Source organism: Tamandua tetradactyla, chromosome 10 (genome assembly GCF_023851605.1).
Source record: "Tamandua tetradactyla isolate mTamTet1 chromosome 10, mTamTet1.pri, whole genome shotgun sequence".
NCBI lineage: Eukaryota > Metazoa > Chordata > Mammalia > Pilosa > Myrmecophagidae > Tamandua > Tamandua tetradactyla.
The window spans coordinates 25316460-25329825 of NC_135336.1; the positions used below are offsets into that span (position 1 = coordinate 25316460).

At 38.8% G+C, this 13366-nt stretch overlaps 1 long non-coding RNA gene and 1 other non-coding gene across 3 annotated transcripts in view; one reads left to right on the forward strand and one right to left on the reverse strand.

Annotated features, from left to right (window-relative positions):
• LOC143647838 (uncharacterized) overlaps positions 1-13366 on the forward strand; it is a 38352-nt gene that overhangs the window by 12615 nt on the left and 12371 nt on the right. The window contains exons 3-4 of one of the 2 annotated variants that reach the window (XR_013158204.1): positions 2556-2710; positions 10397-10448. This is a non-coding gene — a long non-coding RNA (uncharacterized LOC143647838). The remainder of the gene's footprint in view (positions 1-2555; positions 2711-10396; positions 10449-13366) is intronic. The other variant, XR_013158203.1, reaches the window with a different exon arrangement.
• LOC143648958 (U6 spliceosomal RNA) lies at positions 10243-10349 on the reverse strand. Its single transcript, XR_013158853.1, has one exon. It is a non-coding gene; the product is annotated as a U6 spliceosomal RNA (small nuclear RNA).

The window sequence follows — 13366 nt, forward strand, 5'->3', positions numbered from 1 at the left end:
AAAGACTGCCCTTTCTCCATTGAATTTAATTCAATCTTTTGTTAAAAACCAATTGGTGGGAAAAAAAAACCAAGCTGGAGGTCTCACGCTGCCAGACTTTAAGGCATATTATGAAGCCACAGTGGTCAAAACAGCATGGTATTGGCATAAAGATAGATATATCGACCAATGGAATCGAATAGAGTGCTCAGATATAGACCCTCTCATCTACGGACATTTGATCTTTGATAAGGCAGTCAAGCCATCTCACCTGGGACAGAACAGTCTCTTCAATAAATGGTGCCTAGAGAACTGGATATCCATATGCAAAAGAATGAAAGAGGACCCGTATCTCACACCCTATACAAAAGTTAACTCAAAATGGATCAAAGATCTAAACATTAGGTCTAAGACCATAAAACAGTTAGAGGAAAATGTAGGGAGATATCTTATAAAACTTACAATTGGAGGCGATTTTATGGACCTTAAACCTAAAGCAAGAGCACTGAAGAAAGAAAGAAATAAATGGGAGCTCCTCAAAATTAAACACTTTTGTGCATCAAAGAACTTCATCAAGAAAGTAGAAAGACAGCCTACACAACGGGAGACAATATTTGGAAACGACATATCAGATAAAGGTCTAGTATCCAGAATTTATAAAGAGATTGTTCAACTCAACAACAAAAAGACAGCCAACCCAATTATAAAATGGGAAAAAGACTTGAACAGACACCTCTCAGAAGAGGAAATACAAATGGCCAAAAGGCACATGAAGAGATGCTCAATGTCCCTGGCCATTAGAGAAATGCAAATCAAAACCACAATGAGATATCATCTCACACCCACCAGAATGGCCATTATCAACAAAACAGAAAATGACAAGTGCTGGAGAGGATGCGGAGAAAGAGGCATACTTATCCACTGTTGGTGGGAATGTCAAATGGTGCAACCACTGTGGGAGGCAGTTTGGCGGTTCCTCAAAAACCTGAATATAGAATTGCCATACGACCCAGCAATACCATTGCTAGGTATCTACTCAAAGGACTTAAGGGCAAAGACACAAGCAGACATTTGCACACCAATGTTTATAGCAGCATTATTTACAATTGCAAAGAGATGGAAACAGCCAAAATGTCCATCAACAGACGAGTGGCTAAACAAACTGTGGTATATACATATGATGGAATATTATGCAGCTTTAAGACAGAATAAACTTATGAAGCATGTAATAACATGGATGGACCTAGAGAACATTATGCTGAGTGAGACTAGCCAAAAACTAAAGGACAAATACTGTATGGTCCCACTGATGTGAATCGACATTAGAGAATAAACTTGGAATATGTCATTGGTAACAGAGACCATCAGGAGTTAGAAATAAGGTAAGATAATGGGTAATTGGAGCTGAAGGGATACAGATTGTGCAACAGGACTAGATACAAAAACTGAAAAATGGACAGCACAATACTACCTAATTGCAATGTAATTATGTTAAAACACTGAATGAAGCTGCATCTGAGCTATAGTTTTTTGTTTGTTTGTTTGTTTGTTCTGTTTTTTTATATATATATTTTTTGTATTTTTATTTTTATTTTTTCTCTATATTATCATTTTATTTCTTTTTCTGTTGTCTTGCTATTTCTTTTTCTAAATCGATGCAAATGTACTAAGAAATGATGATCATACATCTATGTGCTGATATTAAGAATTACTGATTGCATATATAGAATGGAATGATTTCTAAATGTTGTGTTAGTCAATTTTTTTTTAATTAATTAAAAAAAAAAAAAACCAATTGGTGGGCGGGCCACAGTGGCTCAGCACGCAAGAATGTTCACCTGCCATGCCAGAGGACCCAGGTTTGATTCCTGGTGCCTGCCCATGTAAGAAAAAAGAAAAAAAACAATTGGCTATATTTGCATGGGTTTCTCTCTCAGTTCTACACACTATTCCACTGATCTATGTGTCTATCCTTCCACCAGCAACACACTGCTTGATTGTTAATGCTTTTTAGTATGACTTAAAACCAGGTAGTATGAATCCTCCAACTTTGTTCTTTTTTCAAAATTGTTTTGGCTATTCTAATTATTTTGCCTCTCCGTATAAATTTTAAAATCAGCTTGTGGATATCTACAAAAAATTCTATTCTCAGCTGATTTTTAACTTACACTATTTGTTTCAGCTAGCCTGACCTTCTCAAACTTCAAATGTACTTAAGAATTGTAAAAATACAATTGCCTGTGGCTCTCCTTAAATAATCTCATTTTGTGATTCTGTCAGAGGCTTAGCCATTTGCATTTTTAACACTGTCCCTAAGGTGATCTGATTTTAGTGTTCATGGACCCTGATTTGAGAAACAGTCCTAGCTCACCTGGAACTTACAAAGTGCTCTACAGGCTTCAAAGAATCATGTAAATATTTCGTACACAAACTTGATGAAAAGACGTGGCATCAGGGTCAGTTAATTCTAAAAACTGGTAGGTAATACATCACACAATATCATGGCCAGTCAGTATTATCCAGTGCTGCTGGAACACAAATCAGTATCTCACAGATGTCTAATTGTCCCACTTTAGATGACGAGAAAACTGAAGTGGATCTCCAGGTCTGATGTGGAGTTCTTCTGTGATATTTTTCCCATTGATCAATCCCATGAACATTTTCTTATTCTCAGGACAGAATTTTTAAACCACTCTCCAGCAAAGAAAAACCATATTGGAGAGACTCACTGGTAAGTGAGAGTTACAATGGAAAAACATTAATCAAATAAATAGGTTCCCTAGAGAAAAATCAGATTAATGACCATAATATTGACTTTGTTTTACATTGAAATATGGATTCACCAGCATGCTCAGGAATGTGGGTTCCTGTTAATTTAATTTTCTGAGTAATGGGAGATGGAAGGTTAACTGGAAAAACCTTCCAGTAGAAAAATCTTTCTAAAATGGATTAGTCTACTATCCACCTTAATTTATTACTAAGTGTTCATTGCTTTGCTTGTTTCCTAAGGGTAGAAAATAACAGTTTAGAAAAGACCAAAGTAAATTTAAAAGGCTTCCTACAGGTCCCTAGACCAAGAGACATGCTGAATAGTCTTGACAAACAGGTGGGGCAAACAGCTGGGAAGAGATAAACTATTGTAGAATGCTGCTGGGGAGTTGAGCTCCTTTCTAGGTATTAATTGCTTTGCCAATAGGCCAGAGCTGCCTAGAAAGGAGAGAAGGGATTTATAATTTGTGTGTGTGTGTGTGTGTGTGTGTGTGTGTGTGTGTGTGTGTGTGTGGCAAACCCCAGATTTAAAAGAGCCTTCTGAGAAGTTCCAGAATCAGCAGCTTCAATGAAATCCCTGGCATACAGCGACACTGGCTTCCAATGGGAGTGGTCCATCCTACCCGGCACCCAAGAGTTACTTCTTTGGGTTAATTTTACCAAGCAATCACCTGTTCTTGAATATTCCTTTAAGATTTCTTGAGGCAACATCGGGAGGCTTGATGAATCTTTTAATGGGCAATGTCATTTAAAGGCTCCCGGTGTGAACTTAGAGCCAGGCTGCTTTAACTCAAACCCTGGCTACAACACCTAGTGGTTCTATAATTTGGGAAAGTCACTGCCCTTCTCTACACCTCTGTTTCGTCATTTACAATATGGAGAAGATCACAGCACCTACTTCATAGAGTTTATTATTATGAACATCAAATGGGTTAATGTGTAATTATAAAATGCTCAGAATAGTCCTTGGACTGTTAGCCATTACTAATAATATTACTTTTAAGGAAGCAATTCAGATCTAGAAAATATACTCTATGATGGAAATGCCGTTGGATCTGGAGGATGGGTTCAATTTCTATTCTTGCCTGAGTTGATAGCCAAATACCTGTTTGCATATTCAAGGTCGTTGCCCTCTCAGAGGAGAGAATGCTAAGGTTTGATGGAACATGACCATCCTCAAGGTTAACCAAAAAGAACATCCTAGTGAGAGTCACCTCCTTGGGACCTGTTGCCTTCATACTGAACAACGACTTTTTTTAAACTCTGATTAAAGCATAGATCCTTCTCTTGAAAAACTGTAGCATAGCCTTATGAGCCTGAATTGTTCAGATAAGACTGACTTACAAACTGGAAGTTGAACAAATGGGAAACTAAAGACAGAGAATACCACTAGACATGATCATCTAATCACACACATGGCTTGTTCTCCAGTCCTGACAATTTGTCCCACTCTCTTGGACCTTGGAATAAAGTGAAATCTTGCCTGAGTCCCTATATTCAGTGAATGACATCTTTAACCCCATCCGATCTATAGTCCACTCGTGGAAAAATAAGGCCCCTGGATGCAAAACCAAGGATAGGACAGGCTCACTCTGCACTGCCAAAGGGCCATATTCTCAATTAAACCTTGCATGCTTAACGTTCTTTCATTTCTTTGGAAATGGGTGCTGGTTTTAACTATCTCCGAATCCAGCACAGTGCCATCTGGCATTCGTGTTAGCAACAGGGTTATCACTTCTTTTCAACCTCTCTGATGCAATAACTTACTATTAGAGAGGGAGAGAGCCCCCAGATAGTCTTGAAGAAACTATAATGAAAAGAAACCAGAAATAAAAAGTTACCGAAGAAGTGGAGATGATTCAAAATAACTGTTAAGAGCTTGAAAAATGGAAGGAAGTGCCTATTGAAATCATGGTATCCATGGGCCTTTCCCTTCAGAGAGAGATCGTAGAACATGGAAACAGTGGTACCAGCATGACCTCCTCTACTAGATACTGAGGAGAGCATGTTTTCTTAGCAGCCTAGAAAGAAGCTTCCCCACAGGATGGATTACTTTATTTTACAGACAATTCCCCTGATGATGGGTCACTTGTGAAGCCATGGGAAGTCTGGATAAGTGACCATGCTATCAGAGGGGCTGAGGGTTGGCTCCCTAGTGCCAACAAGCCTGAGTTGCTAAGCCTGTAAAGGTATGGCAGCATAGAGATGGTCTTCCCAAATCTCTCTTCAAGAAAGAACATGTTGCTCAGTTGCAAAGATAGGTAGCTGAAGTTTCCAGTGACAGTGCCGATGCCATGTTCTTCCAAGAGCTGATCATAGTGGGGTCACTAGGACCTGACCATTTGCTCTATACAGGACTCCTCTAACAGGCTTTCTTTGATCCAGAGCTCCTCATTGGATTGGCCAAGACTGTCAGAACATGATTTCAGTCTGATGTTCTCCATTTCCAATTCTGCTTTCTTCCCTCTTTCTTTTTATAGATATCGTGTCTGCATTGTGGACCCTATTCTGCTTCCTTCCATTTATTTTTCACAGGCATTTTTTTCTCCCCGTCATCTCCCCTATAAATCTCTTGCACCTCTGACTGTGTCTTGACATCTCTTTTCTCAGGATTCAAATGGCACAGGTATACAGAGAATGGTCCAAGAAGGCAGGCGTAAAATGAGGTTCTACGCCTGGATCACTTACTATCCAGTTGGTAGTGAGAACCACATTCCAGATGCTATGTGTGCCAAGGATAGTCTCTAGCACAAGATAGTGGTCCAAATTGCTAAAACTCTCACTTGTGGTGCCTTGGGAGAATGCTCCAATGGAGGAAAACACTGGATGCTGCAATGTTTCAGGCTTTGAAAAGTAGGGGGTACTTTTCAAAGTACCCGAAAAGTTGGGTAGCACATACAAGGAGGCTGGAATGGGCTGGTTGTTATTAGATTTCATTGAGATCCTATAAAGTGACAATGAAAAGCTTCATTTTCAGTTAACAAGTAATTAAAGGCCAGAGGGCCCCTTTGGTAGCTCAGAAAGAGATTTTTATCTCCTGCAGTGGGAGGGGAGAAAAAATGAAGACCAAAATCAGAATTTAATGCAACTATCAAGCTTCAAAGAATGAATGCTCAGCCTGGGCAGGTCTATTAGTCACAAGGACAGGGCCTGGCTGGGAAAACCTGTGGCCCTGATACATAGGATAAAGACAATTGGTTAGATGTTCCTGAAGGTTTTTGTTCTCTAAACTCAGTACCCTCAAAGCATGAAGAGTTGATCCACGCCTGCTTATTAAGAGCTAGCACCATCTCTTGCTCTCTGCCATACTGGAAGCACTGCAGTGGCCTCTCCTGAATAAGGCAACAGGCTCTCCCCACCTCCTCAGAATTTGCACATACCTGCCCTCCTAGCTGCCAGACTGATAACTAGGATTAACTCACAGCATAATCTAGCTGGCATGCTGATAAGGTAGAAAGAAATTACACATCAAAGGAGTTTAAAAAAAAAATTAGCTGTCATGTACCAACAGGAGCCAGGCCAGTGTTCTTGGAACTGGATTTTGAGAGAGTTGATCAAGAAGCCAGAACACAAAACTGAATAAAGTACAGTTTATTGACTTTAGGGAACTCTTGGGGTATAGGATTTAATACCCTGGTTGAGCCTCTGGGGGATAGTACAAATTTGTAGTTAGAATAGCCTCTAGAACCCTGTAGAAACAATTGCCCATCCCAAGCAAAGTTAAAGTGCCTGAATTGCTGTGGCAGATGGTTGAAGGAGGAATTAAAAAGCTCAAGAAAGTGATTATGCTGGAGTGGATATATTATGTAAGGCCAGAATATTCATCAGATGATTTTGTTCCACAGGAAGACCCCAAGGTCTGACCAAGACCATCAGGAATGCATAGTGAGAGGGACACCAGCTGAGAAGTTCAGTGGAGGCTCTCCCCTGCTGGCCAGGTTTGATGATAAGAACAGCTGTCCCAGAACTGAGCTAGTTGATATCAATGGAGATCATGGGGTCCCAAGCTTAGAGCCACCTGGTGATGCTTAACTGCCAGAAGTAAAAGAGTTGTAGCTATTGAAACAACCAACAAGGTTGGAGTGGAAGCCTAGGAGGCTTAACTGGCATTGAGTTGTGAGGATAGTTAAGAGAATATAGTTTCTCTAAGGGCAAAATTAATGGGTACTAAAAATGGCACTGATATTTCTAGAAGAAAAATGGATGAGCAGAGGATTGAGGCTATTTATCCTGATAAAATATCCCAATCTCTTGCCCACTTCCTGGACCTGAGAGTTTTCCAGGCCAAATCCATAGGGAGGGGGGTGGGCACGTCTCCAGGAGGAAGGATCCTGCAAAACCCACATCAAGAACATATTGGAGGGCGGGCCATGGTGGCTCAGCAGGCAGAGCTCTCTCTCGCCATGCCGGAGACCTGGCTTCAATTCCTGGTCCCTGCCTATGCAAAAAAAAAAAAAAAACCAAAAGAACATATTGGAATGGAGTGATACCATCAACGTGGCTATGTAAGACAACCCCTGGAAAATTATCTCCTTGGAATAAGCTCATAAAAGGACAAATCCTACCTGCCTAAAATTCTGGAGGACGATAGAGACTAGAGAAGGACTCTACAAACACTGAATCAAAGAGAAGAAAAAGAAAAAGAATCTCCAAGATCAGGTAGGAAATTTCCATCCCAGACACACCAGTCTGGACTCCACCCCTCACTCAGTTCCATGCAGCTTGGGAGTTGTGCAGAGGCAGCTGTCCAGGTCCCTCCATCCACGGATGCAGACTATAGAGCTACTCACAACCGTGAGTAGAACCCGTGCATATATAAGCACAGGGACCCACATCTGCAGAGACCCAGGACAGAACACAAGCTACTGAGTGGTGCTGCGTGTTGCAAACAAAGGGGCCCTTTCTTGGTTTACTAATGCTATGGGATTGCAATATACCAGAAATGGATTGGCTTTTGCAAAAGGTATTTATTAGGTTGCAAATTTACAGTTCTAAGGCTGTGAACATGTCCAAATTAAGCTATCCAGAGAAAGACACCTTGATTTTGAATCTGGTCCTTGCTCTTGGTTCATTCCTTTCAGCTTCTGATTCCAGTGGCTTTCTCTCTAAGCATTTATGGGTCCTCACGTGGCTTTTCTGGGGAAAACTCTGGATTTCATCTCTTAGTTTAGCATCTGCAAACACATGGAGTTGGCTCTGAGCTCTCTCTCTGTTTTCTGCCTTTTATACTCTTCATAAAGGACTTCAGTAAAAGGATTTAGACCCTCTTTGAATTGGGTGGGTCACATCTTCATGGAAACAACCTAGTCAAGAGGTCCCACCCACAAGATTAGATTATAAGAACATCACTTTTCTGGGGCACATAACAATTTGAAACCAGCACAGTCTCAAGTGGAAAAAAGAAAGACAGAGACCAAGGCAGAACTATTGGCAAGAGGGGCATACACTTAGTCCAGTTTCTGTTGGCAGGACAACCAAAACACAAAACAGACTTTTCTGAATTGACCCATTTTTCTGGATTGACCACTTCTGGCTCACTGGGGTGGGGTATACTAATGGGAAACAAACAAGAGGCAGAAAATCCTCACAGAGAGAAAAGGAGGGGGGGTGGGGAATATAACTGAACTGCTGTAAGACAGAATAGGTCCCAGAAGTGAAAAGTATAAGGGGAAGAGGGCACCGAGTGAGAGAGAGAATTTAAACAAAACATAGAAGCTGGGGAGAAAATTTTACAAAAAAAAAAAAAACAAGCAGAAAAGATCAAGAGTCTCAGAACGAATAGAGGAAAGGAAGCTTTCTACTGGAGGTACACAAAACTGCCCAAAAAGTACAATCTTAAAAATTGTAGTGCATATCCAGAGCAAGAATCAGATGAAGAAGAGCTGAGAAAATCTGAACAGTTAAACTCAGGCCATTCTAGAGGTCCAGAATAAGTTGGACCAAGTGCATAAAGCACAAAACATACACATCTTGGGTGTCCCAGAAGGAGAGAAGAAAGAAAAAGGGGCACAAAGAATATTTCAGGAAAGAATGGACAAAATTTTCTCAGCTCTTTTGAAAGAAATAAATATATATATTCAAGAAATGCAACATACTCCAAACAGAATAAACCCTAATAGACCTACTCCAAGACACATATTAATCAAGACGTCAAATCCAAAGATAATGAGAAAATGTTGAATGCACCAAGAGAAAGTAACTTGTCACATACAAGTGATCCTCAATAAGACTACGTCCCAATTTCTCAACAGAAACCATGGATGTGAGAAGGCGGTGGAATGATAAAGAAAAACTGCCCAGCCCCCAACTTTTTATCTGGCAAAACTGCCCTTCAAACATGAGGGATAGGTTAAAATATTCACAAATAAATAGAAACTGAAAGAGTTTGTCAACAAAAGACCCGCCTAACAAAAATTACTGAAGGAAGTTCCGCAGGTTGAAAGGAAAAGACTAGAGAGAGTATCTTGGAATAGTGTGAAGACATGAAAATCTTTAGGAAAGGTAACTAAAAGGGTAAATGCAAAACCCAGTAATACTATTTCCTTAATATACTAGTCTATTCTTTAATCCCTATAAGAGTTAGCACACAATTGAACAAGAAAAAGGCATAGCTCCTGATAATGGATAATGACATGTACGACTGATAAAAGAAATGACAAAAACCAAGGTGAATACAAAAGTGATACAAACCCTGGAAGAAAGTGATAGAAGGCAAAAATTAAGAATGAGCCAAAGAGTCCTAAGTGGTGCGAACCACAGAAAGGGCTTTAAACACACACACACTGTTGGAAGTAAAAAGATGAAGAAAGGATAGGCTGGCTGCTTGTGTGAGATCTTGTTAAATGAATCCACAGTAAAGGCAGAGCCACTCAATTGCTTCTTTCTTCTCCTGCAAGGAACATGATCTTCAACATGAGAAGGTAAAACAGATATCACTAAGAGTAAATTGAAGTGAACCTAAATGATGTGAGAGTAAGAAGAACCCAGTAATCAGGCTTTGCACCCCACCACCAACAAAAAAAATTATAGGTCTCAGAACTACTGCCTCTCATCTTAGAGAAATAGAAAATGGGACAGGATCAGAAAACTAAGCCACAAAAACATACAGGTTTCCTAAAAGGAAAAAAAGTGGACTGTGTAAACTATAGAGTGGGCTTAGCATTACTTTCTCCAATATTCTAGAATGCATATTAGATAAACATTTGTATACCAATTATTAAGATAGGCTAAATGAATCTCAAATTATTTTCTGATAGAGCTAGGATATAGAAAGGCTATAAAATACCAGGCACAATAATCTTTTTTCAGCAAGATGTTTTGCAAAGATACTATACCATTCATTTGAACAAGAGAGAAGGATATCGCCCAGTTTGTAGCCTTGGGGGACGGAAGCCTGATGGGGACGGAATTTATTGCTTGTCAAGCAGTTGCATTCAAATGTTTGTTAGTAAATCCACGTCTAAGTCCACTTATAGCTTTTTTTCTTTATTTTTTTAAAATATGGAATGCTTCATGAATTTTCATGTCATCCTTGCACAGAGGCCATGCTAATCTTCTCAGTATCATTCCGATTTTAGTATATGTGCTACCGAAATGAGAACCCGCTTATAGCTTAAACATGCTCCTATATTATTCAATATTTTTTCAGAGATGCAGATGAAGACAAGATAAAGCACAGAAAAAAGAATACTATGGAAAGGGTAAGAATACGAAGAGAAGATACAAGGTGTTCAGACTCATTATAATTGGACTATCCAAATAAGTAAAAACTGAAGCATTTATTACTATCAAGTGTTGTGGCAAGTGTGGGGAAATTTCTATTTTCACCCATTAGTGAGACTAGAAATTGAATGAAAATTGGTACAGCCTATTTGGAGGAAAATTTAGCATTAGTTATCAAGATTTAAATACATACCCTTCAAGCAGCAATTCTACTTCCAGGTATATAGCCTAGAGAAATTCCCACACAGGTGCCCAAAGAGTCATTGTACAAGATATTCATTGCACCGTTTTTTTTTAATTTATTTTTTATTATCAAGCCAAAACAACATAAAAACATGAATATTCTTAACATACAAACATTCCACGCATGGTGTACAATCAACGGCTCACAATAACACCACATAGTAGTACATTCATCACCATGATCAATTTTTAGAACATTTGCATCACTCCAGAAAAAGAAAAGAAAAAAGAAAAAGTTCATACAGACCATACCCCTTACCCCTGACCACTAGTATTTCCATCTACTCAATATATTTTAACCTTTGTTCCCCCTATTTTTTTCTATACCCCTTACCACTCCCTTTTATTGTTCACTAGTATTTCAATTGACTCAGTTTATTTTAACATTTGTTCCCCCATCATTTATTTATTTTTAATCTATATTTTTTACTCATCTGTCAATATCATAGATAAAAGGAGCATCAGACACAAGGTTTTCACAATCACATAGTCACATTGTGAAAGCTATATCATTATACATTCATCTTCAAGAAACATGGCTACTGGGACACAGCTCTTCAGTTTCAAGCACTTCCCTCTAGCCTCTCTAATACACCTTTAACTAAAAAGGGGATATCTATGTAATGTGTAAGAATAACCTCCAGGATAACCTCTTAACTCTGTTTGTAATCTCTCAGCCATTGAAACTTTATTTTGTTTCATTTCTCTCTTCCCCCTTTGGGTCAAGAAGTTTTTCTCAATCCCTTGATGCTGAGTCCCAGCTCATTCTAGGATTTCTGTCCCATTATTGTGCTACAATTACATAGTATCCATTTCTGAATTTTTGCAATCAGTCCTGTCATTGCATCATTTTTTTACATAACAAAACATGGAAACAATATTACTGTCTATGAAGAGGTGGAAAGTTAAATAAATTATACAAATCCCTACAATGGAACACTGCGCAGCAGATAGAATGAGTAATATATGAAAATGTTGACATGGAAAGAGTTCTAAAATACATTAAGAAGTGAAAAAAGCAAATTTCAGAAAATAAGCACAATGGATAAATACCTTTGGAGAGGGATATGGAGTTGGCATTTTCACTTACTCTGTAGTGTTTAACTTTATCCAATGTTAAGGTAGAGTGTATGTTAATGTATTTAAAATGTTACCTGTAAAATAAAATTAAATGAAAAGCCCATTTTTTTAAATATAGTATTTTTTAAGAAAGCAAGGACACCAAGGCCACAGTCTAAAGACATCCGTACTTTTCCTGGGCCTGCAATTGCTAGTAAGTCACCTCACCCCTCTGAGCTTCAGTTGTTTTATCTGTCAGCCAGGGGATAAACATGCTCTGGGAATTTGTGATGATGAAATGAGCTAATATACGCAGCAATGCTTTGAAAACTTCACAGTGTTCCTCCTTACAATTAGGACAAAGTAAAGTTGAAGTTTCAGGTAATCCAAAATTGGGAAGAAAAGCTGATAAATTGAACGATAAAATCAGAGTCCAAGGTATTTTAATGAATTGGAATAACGGGCCTCAACAACCAGAATAAATTGAACAGGGATGAGTTTAAAATTTCATTTATAGGTTCAAAACATGAATTGCACAAGTGCAGGATATAAAAAATCTTTGTTGGAATCATTATTATGAAACAGATTTAGAGGCAGTTATGGGACATGGATGCTAAAAATGAAATACAATTCCAAGCTATATTACGAGAAGTCTAGAGAAGAGGTATGATTATAGTTTCCAACTGGGCCATCCACCAAGATTCACTGGTCCAAGCTGCTTGACCAGTTAGAAACACTGAAATATGTATCATAGTGGACCCTACCAAGCTGAATACTTTAGCATTTAATATTATTTAAATAATTTTACTATTGTTTCCATTATATTGTAAGTTCTTTGAGTTCGGGCACCATATCTCGTATTTCTTCATTCCCCATAAAACTTGAGATCTAAGCACACAGAAGACATATTATGGATTGGCTTGTGTCCCCTAAAAAGACATATTCAAGCCCTCAGGTAGGTACCTTGAATGTGACCCTATTTCAGAAATAGGAACTTTGAATATGTTACTAGTGAAGCTGAGGCCAAACTGAACTATAGCGGTCCCTACCCTCACATGACTGATGTCCTAATAAGAAGAGAAACTTGGACAGACAGATAGAAGATGTGTGTCTTCTGTCACATGACAGAAGCAGAGCTTAAGTAATACCTCGGATTGTTGGCACGCCACCACCTAAACCCTACAGATTTCAGAGGACCTTGATTTCAGGCTTCTAGCCTGCAGGACTGCAAGACAATCCATTTCTGTTGTTTTAATCCATCAGTCTGTGGTACTTTGTTATGGCAGCCCTAGGAGAATAAGACAAGGCATTTAGTATATATCAAACATAATATAACAATTTTAAAGCCTGAGAACATTGCAGTTCTCAGATTCATCATTCTAAAGATCAGTTGAGCACATACTCAATGCTGAGTGCAGATGTAGGCTAATGGGTTGAACCTATATAGCCACTTGATTTTTTTTCACACTGTTACCCTGATATAAACTTTTTTCTAAAACTAGAATGCAGTAAAAATTTCAACTGATCCATCACTGTGTCATATTAGTAAAGGTTTTATATGCAAAGGACTTCATGTTACAGGCGGTAAAAATAG